The 20,363-nt window shown below is 43.8% G+C and overlaps 1 long non-coding RNA gene across 1 annotated transcript; it reads left to right on the forward strand.

The window, feature by feature from the left end:
- Positions 1–10,757: 10,757 nt before the first annotated feature.
- Positions 10,758–14,958, forward strand: LOC139077200 (uncharacterized). Its single transcript, XR_011529518.1, has 3 exons — positions 10,758–11,054; positions 13,177–13,907; positions 14,460–14,958. It is a non-coding gene; the product is annotated as an uncharacterized lncRNA (long non-coding RNA).
- The last annotated feature ends 5,405 nt before the right edge of the window (positions 14,959–20,363 follow it).

The raw sequence follows: 20,363 nt of genomic DNA on the forward strand, positions 1-20,363 counted from the left end.
TCCTGTTATTCTGTCTCATGTGAATTTAATTTGTTGTCCAGCCAGGAGGACCCAGAACATGTAGAGGAAATGTCTTCCTCCCCTACAGTTTGGTGACTTGGATGGGATAAAATTTCACTGGCTGGACACTGCTCACTCCTGGACTGCTGCGACCGAGAGATCCTGGACCCCTGATGAGAGGCAGCAAGAGGTAAGAGTTCTTACCACATCAGTCTCGCAGATCTCTGCCTGCAGGGTCCAATGGAAGCAAGAGTGGTGAGGGTTTTTTTGCTTTTCTAAATTTAAATTAGCAGGAGAAAATGTTGGTGAGGCTAGCTTCTTGGATTCAGTGACTCTAGGATTTCATTGAGTACTGTGGGGGACTGGTCTTGGCCACGCCAAGATATGTCTCTTTGGCATGAGGATTATTGGGCTGATTGCTTTGGATAAACTGGGACAGGGAAGGAGGCTATGAGGGGTGGAACTTGCTTGCCCTTTGTTAGGAGACATTTACATTTGTAAGGTAAATCTCTATCTGTAAAGGTGCCTCCCTCTCTGTACCAGGCAGAAGAAAGGGGATGACCTTCTCTCTAGAAACTCTTAATCAATGCCAAAGGCAAGGACTTAAATCTGCATAATAATCTTATTCCTGTTTATGGTAACCTCCTGTAACTGACTCCCCCCACCCTCAACACCCTCCTTTGTTGTTAGCTGAGATGATTTAAGGTGGGGGCTTCAGCCATTTTGGGGAGTTGCTCAGCTTGCCTGAGCCTCTACCATGCATACATGTTATAAAGCTTTTTTTAATTTTCTCTTGCTATTCTGTCTCATGTGAATTTAATTTGTTCTCTGGCCAGACGAACCCAGAGAAGGTAGAGGAATGTCTTTCTCCCCTACAGTACTCATTGGTTCTAGATCCTTTTCCTCTCAGAGACAGTACTTTTCCTTGTCTCTGTCTTTTTGTTGTTTGTCATAAGACACAGGCATCTCTATAAGCCTGTTGTCTGGGCCTTTTGTCTTGTTTTATGTCTTGAGAGCTTGGCTTTGTGACCTTTCTCGTCTCCGCCATCGGAGGATGCATGTACTGGCACACATCTTGGCAGCCAGTCGGGTAGACTGGGGTTCTGGGACACTCTCTTTGTTCGGCTGTGTCGGCTCTCAGGGGAGTTTGTCATAAGGGGTCCCAACTGCTTTCATTAAGGGGCTTTCGTCATCTCAACCTTAGTTGCTTGTTGTGCAATGAAGGCCTTCACTTTCTTAGACAATTTTTGGGAGTGAACTTTCTGAATCTATTTTGGGGATGTTTCTTGTATCCATGGTTAAACTTGTTGGCTGAGTCACTGTTGAGATCCTGCTCATCAATGTGGCCAGACAATGGATTGTTTAAATCAGGAAAACTTCTAAATTGGGGGGAAAAGTTTGTGTGAGTTTTCATCATAATTCTTATTGGTTCTAATGAAAAGGCCAAATTAAAAAGGAAACACACGCACAAGAAAATAATCACTAGGCTTAAGACTCTAACTCAGGTTATAGTTGAATTGATGAAATATAAAAGTATAAGTGTTGATAAGATTATAAAGATTGGAATGCTTGAGCTGATTTTATATAAGGAGGTTATATCAACTTTGCCTGAGTGTGTTTTGAAATGTCTGGCTGGGAATACTTCCCTATCCAATATTATAAAACCAAGACCTATTGATAAAGTCTGGCCCATACGTCCTGTCTCCATGCTTGCAGCTGTTCACTGCCCATGGGCCCTGTCCCCACACTATTCTCTGAATAAAGGAGCAATACTGCCAGACCTTGAGAGTCCAAGAAATCTTTCTTTCACCTCCTCGGCTCAGCAAGCCTGCTTGCTTAACTGGCTTGTGAGCTGAAGTTCTCATCTTCCTTGTGCCTTTCTCTTTTTCAAGGATGGATCTAAATTCACTTCTCCATCAGGAACCATCTTGGACAGTTGTATGAATCCACATTTGCTGCCTATGGCTACTCTATGGGGCAAACCATGGCATTCAGCCTGAAGAGAACCAGTACCTTAAGCCTGAGGGTGATGAAGAATGAATGAATCCATTCCTTCCTAATCCCGTCTCTAATATATAAATTTTACATGGATGCGGATGACCACTTAAGTCATTAGGACAGTCACCAATCTCCAAGACTCCTGTGGCAGGTTTCTTTTCCTAAGGCTGGGTTGGGATCCCTCCCTATGGCTCCTGACCACACTCTGAACCACGGGAAAGTCCCAGTCAGGACTCTGGTTCAAGGAAAATACCAAACTCTAACCTTTGGTTGAGTATGGGAACCTCTTCTTGGGAGAATGGCTCCAGCATGCAATTGGGAAGAATGTCCTCCAGACTGGCGGAAAACTCTCCACTGTTTTTCTCTATTCTTTTACCTCCAGGACAACTCACCAGGCACCTATTACTTCCAGGCATAGTAGGGAAGATATACAAGGGATGCAATGCAGGGGGACGCTCCCATCACCCCTTGCTATAGGAACCCCACAGGAGGAACAATGGGTAGGATGCTACCCTAGGTTCAGGGGGGATTTTCAAGGTAGTGGACCCTTTTCTTTCATCTCTCAAAGTTACAGTGGCCATTTTGGGCTCCTTTTGAGTTTTTTTAAACTTATTTTTATTTTTATTGTTTACTGTAGCAATCCTTTTAAACTTTACAACTGAGAAACAAAGAAATCTTTAAAGTGTTAAAGGCTCCACCCCTGGTAGCCCCCACTCTGGTTTCTGGGTCTGATTCCCCCCGGCGACTCCAAGTAGGGTGCCCTCTCTTCGTGGTTGACTTGTTGAGTATTTTAGCGCCTACTGAGTCGGTTATGAGGATAGGAGACCTGTGATTTATTCTGTGAACTGTTCTGCCAGTGTTGTGTGCCCCGGCGTGAGAGCTGTTGTGTGAACCTTATCTTGGTAGCCCTTAGGAAGAGGCCATGAAGGCGAGGCCTGATGATCTCCTCTTTTCCTTTCTTTATCTGTCTGATTTGTCACTCCCACTGTTGTCACCAAGTCGTGGTTAAGTTCAGGCTAGACCTGAGCAGAGCCTGGACCTTCTGTAAAATTGAAAGCTTGAAACCCTTTTGCCAGGGACTTAACTCTCAATCCTGGCACTGGGATCCCCAGGCCCCAGCCAGCCTTTGCCTCCTGCTTCTCTGGCTCGTCTTGTGCTGGCTCAGGGGCAAAGTGCCCACGCTGAGTGGGACTTGACTACATCTTACAACTATATCTATGCCCACAGTTGGCTCTGCACCTTTTCTCTGGCCTGCTATCAGTTAGACACCAGCTTTACTGCCATGGGGAACACCCCAAGCATTCCCGGAGACTCACTCCTTGGGTGCATTTTAATTTGAAACACTTTCAATTGGATGGGTTATGCCCCAGAAACTCCATCTTGGAGAAAACTTGAGGGGTTTCTCTGTGCCTTTATCATGTAGTTGGCCAGGTAGATCAATCTACAGTGTCATTCGAGTTACAACCCAGTTTCTGGCAAATCAAGAGCAACCGTCCTTAAAAAACCCTTGAAAGGCTGGAAAAGCAGCTCCAGAGGCAGTTCAGATTCCACCCATCTTGAGCGTCTTCTCCACAAATATTAGTAAAAGGCTCAAAACAAAATCTGGATTTATAACTGGTGAGCTTTGTATTACTGTACCTGATTCATGGCAATAATTTTAAAACAATAGCTGTGGAGAATCTGTGTCTGTGTGTCTATATGTCTGTTACGTATGTGTGATATTTTACCTCTGGATGGTAAGGCCAAAATTAAGGGCTCTGTTTAATTGGCTTAAAGTAAGCACTTATGTAAATTCTAAATGTAATAAAAATTAACCCAATATCTATTAAGTTAAGATGATATAGGTTAATCTCTGGTTAATGAAAGTTCAAGTTCGTTGGTTTGATTAAAATGGATATGTCCTCCATAGTTAGCACTGGATATGATGCAAACATGCAGGCTGGGTTTACTAGTTTAAAAAGAAGAAAAAAGTTCATGTTATCCCTGTTACAAATTTGTCAGCGTAATAACTTAGAATGATACCTAATTTTGCCTAATATCTCATGAAGTTTTTGTGGGTAATCTAAACATCATTATTGGGAACAAATGATTTAGATATAAATGAAATAAGAGTTTATAGATAAACTTTTAGCAATAATTATAGTTTATGGCATGTGTATTTAAAATAACTTCCAAAATCTTTTTGGTAACTTGAAACTTTAAAGTTTTGCTAGGTTAATTTAAATGATAAAATTCATTGAGTATCTAGATTATTTCCAAATAAGATATTAGACATTAATTATTAAGCATAAGTTTATCTACTTTTGGCTCCTTGTTGCAAAGAGGCTAAAAGCGTTTGGGTTTATTAGAAAGCATGTCTTGTGTTTTATTATTGTGAAGTGGTGTGTTTCTAGAAATTATAAAAAGGGTTTAGAATGCTGATATAAAAGAAAATTCATAATTGCTTACCTTTTTAGTGTTTACTAGGGTCTGTTAAGGGTTAAAAGTCCTAATTAACATATGCAATTAAAGCTACTAAAAATTAATAAGGAAAAAAAGCTCTGTATTCAAGGAAAGTGAAATGTATGTTTTCAGTAAAGAAAGTATAAAGAGTGGAAGTATTTTTTTTTGTTGGGTTAAGGAAGATAAATTTGTCCTAAAGTACTAGAAGGGAAGAAAGCAAGCATGGGACCAATTCTGAAGTAAAAAGAAAGTTGTATAAGGTTGTGAAGGAGAAATTCTGAAAGGGGTTTTAAGCTGGTCAAGTTGACTAAGATTAACTAAATCAAATTAAGTAAATGAATTTTAATGTTAACAAATGAGTGGGTGCAAAAATTAAAATTTGGTTTTCTCTCTCAAAAGGATAATTTTCTTAAACTTTTGGTCTGCTCTTTATAAAGAGGTTATAAAAGTTTTTTTTTTTATTTTTGAGTAAGTCTACCTAAAAGACAGAAAAGCTATGTTTTGCTAAAATAATTTCCTCTGTTCAGAAAGAAAGAGGCCTCTCTTAAGATTTTTTTTGACTATTTTAACTTCTCTTGACTGTTTCTGTTGTCACTTTAAATAGATACCTGAGCATTGTTTCTTAGTGAGTGTTGCTTCCTACCTGAACAAGAATTTTAAAGCCTTTTGTTTTTTTGTTTTTTTCTTTTGCGGAAGACTAGCCCTGAGCTAACTACTGCCAATACTCCTCTTTTTGCTGAGGAAGAGTGGCCCTGAGCTAACATGCACGCCCGTCTTCCTCTACTTTATGTGTGGGGCACCTACTACAGCATGGCTTTTGCCAAGCGGTGCCATGTCTGCACCTGCAATCCGGACCAGCGAACCCCAGGCTGCCAAGAAGCTGAACATGTGAACTTAATTGCTGTGCCACTGGGCTGGCCCTGCCTTTTGGTATTTTTGACAAGCTTCTCCCTCAAAAAATATTCAAGTCCTGAATAACGGCTTTCTTTTGACCTGGATGAAGAAAGAGAATTTCTCTAGGGATTTTCAGAGGGCCCCTGGGACTTCTCAGAGAAATTTGCTCTCTCTTCCTATAAGGAGAAAGATTCTAAACTAATTAGGTTTATTTGGTCTGTTAAATTACATGGGAAGCATTGTCAGATAAGTAATGATAAAGTTTCTTAGGTGGTATTATGTGTGTAAATGTTATTGATATAAATGTTTTGAAATTTATAATATTCCTAAAATTCTGATTAGTCCTCGTTGTCAGCCATAATTCTAGTTATTATTTTAAGGTGTTGTATACCACAGAAATAACCAAATTTCCTTGTGAATTGTCATTAAATCTTTTGTCATTTACAGACAGTTATTGTTTTCCTTTGATGCTTTTGCTTTTGCAAATATGTCTTGTCTTCTGAGAGATTCATGGAAAGAACTCTGACACTCACTCTGGAATGCAGGTTTCTCATATGCTTTCTGATTATAAAACTGAACTGGCTACAAAATTAGAGAAGTCTAGTGGAGAAACTGATGACCCCGTAAAACTGCTAAAGAAGATTAAGACCAAAAAGAATCAATTACACAGGACCATACGAACTGATGAGTATGATGATAATTTTTATGACTTTTGTTTGAAATGTTGATTTTTTGATGTTTTGCTTTGTTTTCTCAGATTTAAGAAAATGTTTTTCTCTTTTCTCTTATGCTAACTATGACTTATAGCAACTTGGTGAAATTATACCTTTGTGAGCAGAACTGAAACATTTATATTTTTCTCCCTACCTGATCCCTCCAGAATTTGGAAACACTTTGTGAGTGAGTATGTTTATTTTGCGGCAATATAGTTATTTGTATGGGTTCGATAAGAATCTGTTCTCCTTATAACAGGACACATTGGTTATATTACAAAGGCTTTGACTGGAATATCACATTGGAGAGAAACACACAGGCTCAGATATGACAAGACAGCTTTTCAGGAACAAAGATTGGACCTTGTGGAATAAAGCCACTTGGAAATATTGACCTGGTACCTTGTTTACAGAGATTCCAGCAATCTCACCTGGTAAGTAAGGAGGCTCACTTGTCTGGCAGGTGCCTGAAATCACAAAATATTTTGGAGGACCTCAAGAAGAGAGGAATCCACCCAAACCTGTAGGTACTGCCGGCAAAATCTGATGGCAAGTCCTTGGGTTGGCTTTTCTGGCCTTGAGAGACTTCAAAGTTCAATCTGAGTCCTCATAAAAAATTCCAGCAAAGCAGATTTAAAAGAACCTATATGATCAATTGCTATTCTTGCTGCACTTATGTAAATGATTGGGCCAAGTTTATTAAAACTAAACATTTTGCAAACCAATGAATCTTAATTTGGCTATCTTTGGTAAAAATGAGGGTGACTTTAGAGAGAAAAATTGTGTTTCAGTAAAAAACTATAATACACGTTTGTAGATATTAGATCCTAGCTCCATTAATTGTCTTTGAGGTTTTTGTTTTCTACCTGTGAACTGGACTAGATGCTGAATTCTTCTAGTCTCCTGAAATATCTGGCTGCAAAGCTCCAAACTAATCTTTTCAGTTTTTTAAATCGTTTTCATTCAGAATCATTGAGAACTGAACCTGACCTTTTTCCTGAAGACTTGCAAACTGAAGCTTAACAACTTGATACAAACTTAAGAGAGATTCATGTGTGAGGCTGTGTAAGCTGTAAGCCACTCTGAAAGAAACCCAAATGCCTGATGACATCATCAGAGACATCTTAAGCTGCAAAAGATGCTTCAACTCTGACATCTAGAGATCTTCTTGACTGGCTACCCCCTGGGCTCAGTAGCTCGTTTATAATTTGCTCCACCCATTAACCTTGTTTTTATTTTTATTTTCATAGAAATACTTCTTATTAAACACCTGATTGTTTGCTTCCGCAATATAGGCCTCACTTTGGGAGCCAACCTGCATCACTGCCTTCTAAAATGAATTTAACTGGACTGATCTATTATCAGGACTAAGAAATGTGTTCAGTGGGATGCAACAATCTGCCACTCAGCTTCTGGACTATGAAATTTCTTAAAGTTTCAAAGAACTGTGAAACTTAAAAGTTTCAAAGGCAGGACTGTGGGGGACTGGAATTGGCCACCCCAAGATAAGATATGTCTCTTTGGCATGAGGATTATTTTGGGCTGGTTACTTTAAAAAAAACTGCAGACAGGAGAGAAACTCTGAGAAGCGGAAGTTACCCTTCGTTAAGAGACATTTACATTTGTAAAGGAAATCTCCTTCTGTAAATGTTTCTCCCTCTGTACTAGGAAAAAGGGGGATGACCTCATCTCTTGAAACTCTTAATGCAGAAGGCAAGGACTTAAATCTGCATGATAGCCTTACTCTTGTTTACTGTGCTTTTCTGGTGATCTTCCACAACTGACTCCCCCACGCTCAACATCCTCCTTTGTCTTTAGCTGAGGGTGGTACTTAAGGGGTGAAATTCTGCCATTTTGGTGAGTGTCTCAGTTTGCCTGGGCCTCTCCCATGTATACATGTTATAAAGCTTTAATTTTCTCCTGTTATTCTGTTCATGTGAATTTAATTCATTGTCTGGCCAGAAGGACTGAGAGCAGGTAGAGGAAACGTCTTCCTCCCCTACATTACCATCACCTGCAGTGTGTGTAGAAGCATGTTTTCCAACTGAGCCTGTGCAAGCAAATATCTACCTCTCCCATTTGAATATTCATTCCCCATCCCAAATAAACATCCCTGCTTCCCACTGTTCGGGGATGCCATGACTCTGGAAATGATTCCTCATGGTCCCCTATTTGCCTCAAATATACTTACTTTGTGAGATAACAACTTCTACTTCTGTAGAGTCTCATTTAACTCACCAGGAGGGAACCCACTTCAGTTTCTGTAACAAGTTGGTGCCCAATGTGGGGCTTGCCCCTTCATGGTGCATGTGCCGGCAGCTTGATGTCGCTGTCCCCTTAGGAAAGCCAGTGGCTGCACTGAGTGCTTTGCTCGGTGGCACTCTCCATGTGAGGTGCCAACCCCATGGCAAGGCTATAAGAGTTTTTTCTTTAAGTTGTCTCACAAAGCCTGCCTGTTGGGGCCTGGCTTTGGGGTTTGAGTTCCCATCCAGGGGTGGCCTGGCTCGGGGCAGTAAGAGTCCCCTCTAGGTGGAAAGATTGCACAACCCAGCCACTCTAGCTGGCTGATGCTTGGCTCTGGCAAGATGGGAGCAATCCCTGTTGACTAGTCAGGGGTTCAGGTCCCCTCTGGTGATTGAATCCCCTCTGGAGTGAGGAGGTGGGGGTTTGAGGTCCCCCCTGAAGTCACTGAGTTTGTCTTTGTGTTGGGCCTGTGATGGGAGGAGGGGTCCCCTTAAATAGGGTCAAGCTCCATCTGGTGTTGCCAAGTCTGTTTTTCATTTGTTTTTGTCAAGGACGCTCGACATCAACCTTGTTTGTCCACGGTCTGGCTTTCCTAGACCTCCTTTCTTTCTCCCTTGCCCTCACTATCAGTGGTCCCTGGGTGAAACCCAGCGTCCACCAGTTTTATTTTCCCTTTAAGGATTTCATTACTCAGCCTGGGTCTTGTTTCAGGATACTAGGGTGCTAGATCTCCTCTGGGCACAACCTTGTGGCTTCTGTGTCACCACTATCTGTTACAAGTTGCACCTGGAAGGTTGGAAAAGACACTAGAACATGGGGGGAGCAAGCTCCATCCCAGAGGAAAGTCCATTGTGCTGCATCCTCCAGAGCTGGAAAGCCTTCAGGTATTCCCCATTGACCCGAGAGCAGATGACGCTTTCCTGTAACTGAGCCTGGCTGCAATATTCACTGGAAGATGGGGAAAGATGGCCAGAAAATGAGACCCTAAGTGTTAACTCCATACCACAATTATATCTAATTTTCAAGAGAACAAAGAAAGAGGAAGACATCCCCTATGTCCAGGGCTTCATGGCATGTGTTCCAATGAAGGGTTAAAGGTTGACTCTAAGACTTATCTTTCTGATAAGGAGGACCTGCTCCTCCAAGTCAGGAAACGTGGGACTAAGGAAAGCCCACCTCAGACACCTTGCTCACATACACCAGCTTATTAGTTAGACCAGCTGGTGAGCCCTGGGGGACCTCCACCTTATCCTCCAACCTCACCTCTGCTTAAGCCAGAGGCCAGAACAGGGCCAAACCCTTTGCTGTTCTCGCCCAGCGATCCCAATACAGGGAATTGGACTCTGCCACAACCAAAGACCCCTCACGCTCCTCTCCCAGACAGTACAACTAGATTAGGAACCAGTTCTTAATCCCTATTTCATATCTCATAGTGCTCCAGTCATCCGTAGGAAACTCTGAAAGTTGGCTGTCAGTCCTGATACCAGTCCTGCACAACTACGAGAGGCTGCATTGAGGGTGCTCCATGACCAGCATGAGGCTGAGGATGAAAAGGAAGACAAGAAGATGAAAAGGTAAGTCACTCTGCCAGCTGTGGCCCGCCAGTCTCCTCAAGGTAACCTGACGGGGAGGAGGAAAGTGACATGGGTGAGTAACCCCGGCCCCCACCGAGGGACCCGGAGGCCACCAACAACGTCAGGGGCTAATTGGTGTGTGAACTGCCAACAGGAAGGGTGTTGGTGGCAGGATTGTCTGAACCATCCCCAGGGAGGGAAGGGATCGAACAAGACCAAGCCGTGGCAGTTTCCCTTGACTACAGAGGAGATGTGACGGGGCTGTGGGGCTCCCTGGCAGACTCCAGGAGGCCCAGGTGACCTTGGCAGGAGGAGAAGAGCAGGTTGAATCTTTGCTCCCTAGTGGAGCCTTGTTCTCAGTGCTGAATGCCCAAAAGGGAAACCTTTCTGAAGGAAAGTGTGACCTAAAAGAGGTCTCAGGGAAGGGAGAGGCCCAAAGATTTCCGGAGCCCTGGAGCTGTGAAACAGGGTCAAAACTGCTGAAGCATTCTTTACTGTATTTACCAGAATGCTCTGTTCCCCTTCTAGGGAGGGATATGCTATCTAAGTTAGGGGCCTCAACAAGCTGGGAACAAGAGAAAATCGAGATCCAAGTGCCCAGGAGTCGGGGAGGTGAGCAATGGTCCTCTTACAGGATACAGCAGCTCCTGAGAAGGAAGAGATTCCCCTACATGTCTTAAGCTGTGCTAACTCGGAATTATGGGCACAAGGACAGGTGCAGTGGGCAGCTGGTGCCACGCCAGGAAAGGCAAAACGGAAGCAGGTAGGTCGTTGGCCCCGGGTAAAACATATACCCCTTAAAGCCAGAAGCCATAAGAGGAATCCTTCCTGTAATCAATAGGCTTTTAGAACAGGGATTGTTCAGGCCATGGAGATTCCATGGAACACTCCTATGTTACCTGTTAAAAGGTTGGGAACAGGGGAATATAGATTTGTTCAAGACCTTAGTGCTGTCGGTGCTGTACAGTCCTGGAGTTATAATAGTAAATTTCTTCATTTTGTTTCTGGTCCAGAGCTCCTGAAACTCCTGTAATTACCCATATGACAGCCATATGGGGCATCTTTTGTTATAATAATTATTTTAGTGCTCAGTTCCTGAAATAAGTCCAGAGCCATAAAGGTGAAACAGTTTGTCTTGTGTGATTCCTAACAAGCTCATTTCAACCCCACCTGAACTGATGTTAATAAGGTGAGTTTTGGAAAGGCTCTAAGGGTGGGGGCTGGTTGCCAGGGAAACCAAGTGTGTGATTTGGGGGTTGCAAGTTTTAGCCCCATCTCCCTCCCCACACCTTCAGGTGGGGAGAGGGGCTGAAGATTGAGTTCAATTGCCAACAGTCAGTGATCTGATTGATTATGCCTATGTGATGAAGTCTCCATTAAAACTCAAAAGGATGGTGTTCGCAGAGCTTCCACGCTGGTGAACACATGGAAGTTCTGGGAGAGTGGCACACCCAGCGAGGGCCCGGGAGCGCCTTGGCCCTTCCCCACATATTTTGCTCTATGCATCTCTTCCGTCTGGCTGTTAATAAGTCAAAGGTTTTCCTGAGTTCTGTGAGCCGCTCTATGAAAGTAATCAAACCCAAGGAGGGGGTTACAGGAACCTCTGATCCTGTGGCCGGTTGGTCAGAAGGTGACAACCTAAACTTGCAATTGGCATCTAAAATGGGACATAAAGGGTAATCTAGTGGGACTGAACCCTTAACCTGTGGGATCTGATTCAATCCCCAGGTAGATAGTGTCAGAGTTGAGTTAAATATGTTAAACTTCTAGCTAGCAAGGGATATAAAGTGTCTAAAGAGAAGGTACAAATATCTGAAGAGACTGCAAGGTACTTGAGCTTCATCATTTCAAGGGGACAACACAGCCTTCCCCTAGAGAGGAAAATGGTAATATTGCAACTTGCTTCACCAAAAACTCAAAGGCAGCCACGAGGATTCTTGGGGATGGCTGGCTTTGGCTGCATTTGGATCCCTAACTTTGGATTAATTGTTAAGCCTCTCCAGGGTAAACTACAGGGGCCTCTTTCAATTGGATGCGCTATGTGACTAAGCTTTCAATAATCTTAAAAACTTGCTAATGGAAGCACCTACACTGGCCTTACCAGACCTGAGCAAAACATTTGACCTATACGTCTATGAAACACAGGGAGTAGCTATAGGAGTGCTAACCCAAACGTTGGGACCCTAAAAAGAATAGCGGCCTATTTCTCAAAGCAGCTAAACACTGTGGTGAAAGGATGGCCCCCATGCTTGAGATCTGTAGCTGACATCTGCCTGTTAGTCAAGAAAGCAGACAAACTGACTAAGGGCCAACCTGTGATGGATGTGGACACCCCATCAAGTCTCTAGCCTACTAGAGACTACAGGACACCTCCGGCTATTAGAGAATAGAATACTACAATATCAAGCTATGCTGCTAGGTTCCCCTCAGATTTCTTTAAAACCCTGTCATACCTTAAATCCAGCTACCCTGCTCCCTGATTCCAAGGGGCCTATTACCCATGCTTGCCCAGAAGTGATTGATCAGATTTTCTCTAGCCACAGAGATCTCCAGGGTGAACCATCGCCTAATGCAGAGGAAGTATGATTTGTAGATGGGAGCCCTTCATGAGTAACGGACAAGGAAGAGCAGGTTATGCAGTAGTGTCTCTGCATGCAACCATAGAAGCCAAGGGGCTGACACCAGGCACCTCGGCCCAAAAGGCAGAAATAATTGCATCAACGAGAGCTTTGGAATTGGGAAAAGAAAAAATTATAACAATATACACAGAGTTTAAATACGCTTTCTCTGTAATTCACACTCACGGAGCCATTTGGAAAGAAAGAGGACTTCGTAACAGCAGCAGTAAAGAAATTAAACATGGGCCAGAGATCCTTAAAGTGCTAGAAGTGGTGCAGAGCCCCAAGGAAGTAGCTGGACTCCATAGTCAAGGCCATCAAAGTGGGGAATCAGAGGCCACAAAAGGAAGTAACTGGGCAGCTGAAACTGCAAAAGGGGCCCTCCATCAGGAGAGCTCCAGTTACCATGAATTCCCACTCTGCCCTTCCGTGAATTTACACCTTCCGTGAACTTACCCCGGATGAAGTAAGGGAAGCCACTACATGGGGTTATCAGTGGTCCCCAATAGTCAGGGCTGGATGATAAACCAATGAGGGAAGATTCGAGTCACCAAACCAACAGCTTGGGGTCTCCTTAAGCGTGCTCGTGCTGTCTTAAAACTTGGAAAAGCAGTTTGTCGCAAAATCTGCTACATCCTACTTGGGTAAGGCCTCGCATGGTGTCACTAACCACATATTCTTCCCTAAATTTAGAAGGAATCACCCCTTGGATCCACTACAGAAGGGTTAAAAAAAAGCAAAGAAAAAAGAAAGCTGTCCAGCTCTGAACATCCAGAGAGATCATCACAGACAACTGAGGACTCTGAGTTTTCCTGCAAACCACCCTCTGATCTGAAACTCTTGTTTCAGCGACACTATCCAGATAAGTAAATCCCAATGACCTGTCAACCTTTGAATGACTGGCTATCCACCCCAGGCTCTGCCCTGGGTCCTAACCAACCCCATGCCACTTAGGCACGGTAGGCATCCAAGGAGGTTGCATGTTCCTGGGCAGCAAGACTAGGTCCATCAGAAAAGGATGGGTGACAAATTGAAATGGCAAGCAATAGGATATATTGGAATATATGAGGAAGCCATTTGGTAGAAACCTAATTCAGCCTGACTTTGTTTGTTCCAAAAGGGCCTGACTGTGGCCATTGAGCATGCATTGTATATCCACTTAGACATTTTGAGATAAAGGTGCAACTTCCATCCACCTCCCAATGTTGGCATCTCCTTAAAGATTAAGCATCTTTCTTTAGGCTGGGAACTGATCGCAGTGCTCATCTGTGACCGCCCAGCTTGAGGCAACAGACCTGCCACTCTGCGTGGTTCACCAAGACAGCAGACCTATCTGCTGTTTCCATCAATTGCTGTGCTGACAGAGCCCTCGTGACTATTGTAAAAGGGACATTTCAATCATATGTGAAACATACTCTTTGAAGGTATATAACCACCCTGTATACCCCCACTTCTTGGGAGTGCTCTGTTCCTTTGTGGAAGGACTCTCCCGGGTTATAATCCTCAGATTTTAGCTCAGAATAAACTCACCCAAATTTTCATTTATAGATTGGTTATGGATTATTTTCGTTGACATGGGCAACCCAGTATGGAGACTATAAAATAGCTGGTGGAACCTGGAGGGAGGGGGCAGGTAGGCCCAGTTCCTAAATGGATACTGAAGGCATTGAAGCTATAAAATTACAGATGGTTGTTACAAACTACTCAGGGCTATGCGTGAGTTTGGGGCTAGGCCTCAAACCTATTTGAGATTAATTGGAAATTCTGCTCCTCTACTGGTCCCTATGTCAAAGTGAATGCTCAGCAGGAAGTAGTTACCAAAGATGGACCTTCGACCTGTGCCCCTCGAGAAGGAGGAGCATGATAAACTAGAGGAGGGATTTTGTTGCTGACTAGTTGCCCCAGGGACTCAAGGGTGGATTTGGAAGCATTTAACTCTTTTTCCAAATTGTTCTTTCTCCTTTTGTTGTGTTAAGGAGATACCATCACCAACCACACTGAACCAGACCAGGCCTCACCATGAGAGCTATACCTGTGGCCTTTGCCTTATTTTTAATGCTAAGATCTCTCCAGGAGGACCTTAGGCCTTATTACCATCACCTGCAGTGTGTGTGGAAGCATGTTTTCCATCTGAGCCTGCGCAAGAGGATACCCACCCCTCCCTTTTGAATATTCACTCCCCATCCGAAATAAAAAGTCCCTGCTTCCCTTTGTTCATGGAAACCATGACTCTGGAAATGATTCTGCATGGTCTCCTTTTTGCCACAACTATACTTTACTTTGTGAGACAACTAGTTCTGATGGGGCGTCTGGTTTAACTCGCCAGAGAGAACCCATTTCGGTTTCGGTAACATTACTGAACTCTCTCTAAATATGTGGTAAACATCTCCCCTTTGCTCCAGGCATGATTTCTAGCCACGGAAGTAAATACATGCGCTGAGTCAAAATAAAATCATGCACAGGATACAAAACAAATCTGACAGCCTCTCTTTTTTTTCCTATGTACCTTAGTTTCATGAAAATGTATGTGGCTAGAGGAAAACGCATTCCACAGTACCTTGATTTGAATACTCTTTTGGGTTAGGAATGTGGTAAATAGATAAAAGATAACCAAGAAGAGTAGGGCTTTTGAGCAAAACTCAACCAAGACATCCTGAGGCTGTACACTACATGTGAAATAAGATGCTTCATTCTGGAAAACACCATTACTGAAGAAAAGAAAGCCTTGAACCTTGTTCCTTTGCATATCAAGTCAAAACATGGAGAAGGGGAGATCCAAAGATGGGGAATCACAAATTAAGAAGAAAAAAATTGATGAGCTGGCCCCATGGCCGAGTGGTTGAGTTCATGCGCTTGGCTTCGGCAGCAGGGTTTCGCTGGTTAAGATCCTGGCCGTGGACATGGCATCGCTCATCAGGCCGTGCTGAGGCAGTATCCCACATAACACAACCAGAGGCACTCACAACTAGAATGTACAACTGTGTACTGGGGGACTTTGCCGAGAAGAAGGAAAAAAGAAGAAAAAATTGCGACATAGGAGAGCAGCCACCCCTCTAGGCTGAGCCAAAAGCCTCAGTAACCCCCTTCTGAGAGCAGTGGGTGCCCACCCATTCACCCCTTACTCTTCACCTTAAGCTTTTGCTTAAAAGACAAAGTTTTCTTTAAAACAATGCCTCCACGCTGAGGATCAACCTGAACATTAGAAGTACTATAAGTGACGTAGTTATTTTTTACCCATCATACTACATCTTGGGTACTTTTCTCTGTTACTGACCAAGACTAACCTGAAATGCACTTTAGACTCTGCAAGAGAAAAATTATGTTTTTTAAAAGTTCACTACGAGCCAATTATACAAAAAGCATTATTTCAGCTTCTATAATTTTTTGCCTAGATTTAAAATTTTTAAACTTCTGATTTTGAAACTATTTCAGATTTACAAAAAAGTTGCAAAAATAGGGTGAAGAATTTCCATTTATCCTTCATCCAGCTTCTCCAAATATTGATACCTCACATAACCATAGCACAATGATCAAAGTCAGCAAACTGCCTAATACTTATTCTATAGATTCATTCACATTTCCCCTTTTCTGGTCCAGGAGCCAGCGCAGGATCACGTGCTTCCTTACGTGTCATGTCTGCTAAGTCTCCTCCACTCTGGGACTGTGCCTCCATCTCTTTGTCTTTCAGCACAAGGATGTTTGTGAAGTTATGTTGTGAATATTCCTGGGCTCAGGTTTATCTGCTGTTTTGTGAGTTGTGTTAGGAGAAGTTGTAGTTTTAAGGAATCACATTTCCAGACAACGCACACCTAGGGAGTGAGCCCAGTGCCCCCAAGAGAGACCCCTACAGAACATTCTTGTACATTCTTCACTGGAGAGGCTTTGAAATGCGATTGCGTATGACCAGCTGGCCTCCTGTTTTGGGCTTGGGAAAACTGACAGTAGGGTGAGATGTTACAGATTCCCGGTCCACCCCTTCCACCCAGGTCTCCCTTCCCATTGGCTCCCTCTCTCAGTAGGTAGATGTATCACAAACTCCCTCTCACAGATGGAGATGGCCCTTGATTGGTCCCTCTTCTAGCCACCATCCATTCTTCTCCTTTCTTTCAAGGTTAATCTTCTTAAAGATATAAGCAAATAACAGCGACACATAGTCATAGCCCTCAACTCTGCACCTTCCAATCATAACTTGACCAGTAGTCATCTGGTCTCCTCCTTAGTCGTCCAGAGCCACCTTGATTCATTCTCCTGTCTACATCACCTCCCAGTGCTGCCTTCCTCCATCCCCTGTTGGTGACAATGGCCTCTGGGCTTTCCTCTTGTGTTTCAGGTTCTTTCACATCCTCCTTAGGCTCCTTTTCTTCTGCCTCATCTTTAAATATTAATCCCTGGGAAGGAACTTTTTCTTTGCTTCTATAGGTGTTCTAGAGTGGGGAACTACTTCCACCCTCCTCACAAAGAGAGATTCTTTTAGGAACATTTGCAGCCCCCCTCCACCTGACTCATTCTTCGTCACTGAAGGGGAGCATCTCCCCCTTTGTGAAGGGCTGCCTCTGGAGAGCCATGGTTCACTACTAATGGGGTCTCTTCACATGGGTGATACAGCTCTACTGGCCCCATCTGTGTTCCTCTTCTTTCTCCCACCCACAGGGTGCCCCCCTACCTGTGAATACCTGGGTGAAGGAGGCTGAGGGTGTGTTGCAGAAAAGACTTTCCCCACTGGCATGCTTGCATAGCACCCAAAAGGGGACCGTGCCACACTCCAATCCAACTTCACTGGAGAGGCTGGTCATGATGGGACATTGAGTTTGTCTGGCCCTTCATAATACTGGCACTTGTATCCTCATGTGACTGACTATCAATCCTTAGTTTAATGCTTACTGGTTAGAGCTCAGAATGCTGCACAGACCCCGAAACCCCTAGAGCTCCATCCTTTCCACTACCTTCTTCTCATCCTACCACAGAAAACCCCCACCAGGGATCTGGTCCTACCACAGAGAACCCCCACCAGGGATCTCGGCCAGGCTCCCAACTTGATTTGATGCAGAACTGAGTGCTGAGGGCACATCCAGATGCTCCCTGAGCTCCAGATCTGTACTTTCAACTGCAGGATGGGTAGTTCTACAAGAATGTTCTGTAGGGGTCTTACACATCTTGTTATGTGCTCCAACTCCTGGCGACCCTGTGAATGAGTGCTGTCCACGATGGGCTTCCCTCAACATCCCTGCTCAGCTTCTGTAAACTCATGCCTATGGCTTCCTTTATGGAGTCAATCCATCTCATATTTGGTCTTCCTCTTTTCCCGCTGCCTCTACTTCTCCCAGCATTATTGTCTTTTTCAAAGAGTCCTGCCTTCTCATGATGTGCCCAAAGTAGGACACCCTCAGTGTTATCATTTTTGTCTCCAGTTATAGTCCAGGCTTAATTTGCTCTTGGACCCATTTGCTCATCTTTCTGGTAGTCGAGAGTATCTGTAGAACTTTCTTCCAACACCATATTCCAGTGAATCCATTTTTTTCCTGTCAGCCTTCCTCACTGTCCAGCTTTCACACCTGTACATAGCAATTGGGAATATGAGGGTGTGGATAACCTTGGCCTTGGTCTCTAATGACGCTTCCTTACACCTAATAATCTTTCTTTCATGGCTGCCCTTCTGAGTCTCAGCCTTCTCTTGATATCTTGGCTACAGTCTCCATTTCAATTTATGATCGAGCCAAAGTAAACAAAACCTTTAACAATTTCAGTGTCTTCCTTGTCTATGTTAAAGTTGTATGGCTCTTCTGCAGTTATGATTTTTGTCTTCTTGATGTTCAAACTCAACTTGTACAAAGCCAAATTTATTATATAGAGTTCTTCTGGTCACAAGTGAGAGAAACATAATTCCATCAAGTAGGGAAAGAAGAAGAATGTTTTGCAAGGAGATTTGGGCATCTGCTTGGCTGTGAGGAGGATTGGGATGAGGTCTCGAGCATAGACAAGAATGTCTCTCTCTCTTTCCTCCCCTCTCTTCTACTTCCTGCTGTGTTGGCTTCGTTTCCTCCTGCTTTATACCATCTTCCTCAAGAAAGTGAGGGGAAGATGCATGGCAGGGGCTGGACCAACTGTTTTCCCTGGTTCTGGCTTCAAAAAATCCCAGAAGGGACTCTGATCCAAAGATAAGCAATGACTCCAGCCAGAGTCAATCAGCTTAGCCAAAGGAACAGAGTACTGGGCACAGACATGACACCGAGATCCCATCTGTACACCCAGGAGTTGCTGTGGGCCAGAAAACCAGCCCATGGGTGTCAATGACACAAGTCATCATCTTTCCTCTCAAACTTGCTTCCAAACTGTGCTGGGTTTAGTATTATCTATAGGCTGATCAATGCAAAATTCATGACTTCAACTCTAACTGCTCACTTGGCCTCTCTTTTGATTTCTTACAGCAATCCAACACTCACAGGTCCAAAACTGACCCCCTGATTCTTCCTGTCTCCATATCTAATCACCCAAAAGTTTTGCAGTTCTACCTCCAAAGTACACCCAGACTCCCCTGACCCCCCAAAATTCTCTCCACATGCACCTAGCCCATCACCTAGTCTAAGTCGTCACAACCCCTTCTCTGGACAAACTCAGTGTCTCCCTCCATTGTCTTCCTGGGTTCACTCGATTCCCTGCAATCCATTCCCCACTCAGCTGCCAAGGTCACTTTTAAAACATGTAAAGTAAATAGCTTCCCACTGTGCTTAAGGGAAATCCAGCTCCTTCCCAAGGACTATAGACCGCCAGGGAGATCAGGACTCTGCCTGTTCCTCCTACCCTGCAGCTCTCACCCCTCCCTGCACCCTGCAAAACCTCATATGCCCCTACCCACCGAGACTGCGGTGTTCCCATCACGCCGGCCTTCTTTCTGTTCTTGCCAAGCTGGTGTTCAGTCTCTGCATTTCTCCTTTCTCTGCGACCCTTTGTCTGGGTCTTTCTCACCTCCTCCATGGTGCAGCATTCATTACAGTTTGTACACGTCCCTCCATCTTTATTTACAGGAGTTTTCTCTAATGGAAATGACCTTATTCAGCTATTTGTTTAACTGTTTTCTGTCTCATCACTTTGAGATTTGGAATGAAAATATGGAGGAAAGAAGAAAAAGAAGAGAACAAGTGAGGAAGAGGAAGGGAGTGAGGGGCTCCAGGAGGGGATTTAGTTTTTAAGGTTTATTTATTTGGTGAGGAAGTTTGTCCCTGGGCTAACATCTGTGCCAGTCTTCCTCTGTTTGAATATGGGATGCTACCACAGCATGGCTTGATGAGTGGTGTGTGGGTCCGCACCCAGGATCCAAACCTGCGAACCCCGGGCCGGCAAAGCAGAGTGGGTAAGCTTAACTGCTACACCACCAGGCCAGCCCCAAGGTTTAATTTTTTTAGGGCAGTTTAGGTTCACAGCAAAAGGGATTTTGTTTTAAAAGTTCATTTTAGAAATTTAGAAGAAGATGTGTGGCACTGTTTGAAATTCTTTCATATGCTCAAAATGGATTTAAATTAACCAGAAGAAAGATTGGTTCCTTAAAGCAATACTTCTCTTATGAATAGTTCTACATTTTGCAATGCTTATTCATGTTTATCAGCAGTTTGAGTTAATTCTTTTACATTGGTTAGTCATTGTTCACAAAGGAAAAAGGAAATTGAAAAGAGAGCTTTAAAACTTGGTCTTTGAATTTGGGAAGAGGGAGTGAGTTAATGGTATCAGCCTTTTCCTCGTGAGGATTAGGGAGCATCACGGCAAGAGTGAAGACAGTCTTTTATGCTTTTGGATCAGTTTTCAGCTTGTTGTGTAGGGAGAGTACAGGAGGGTCACGTGGTAAAAGCAGGCAACCAGAATGTGGGAGGAGGCGATGGTCAGGGAAG

This window comes from Equus przewalskii, chromosome 19 (genome assembly GCF_037783145.1).
Source record: "Equus przewalskii isolate Varuska chromosome 19, EquPr2, whole genome shotgun sequence".
NCBI classification, from domain to species: Eukaryota; Metazoa; Chordata; class Mammalia; order Perissodactyla; family Equidae; genus Equus; species Equus przewalskii.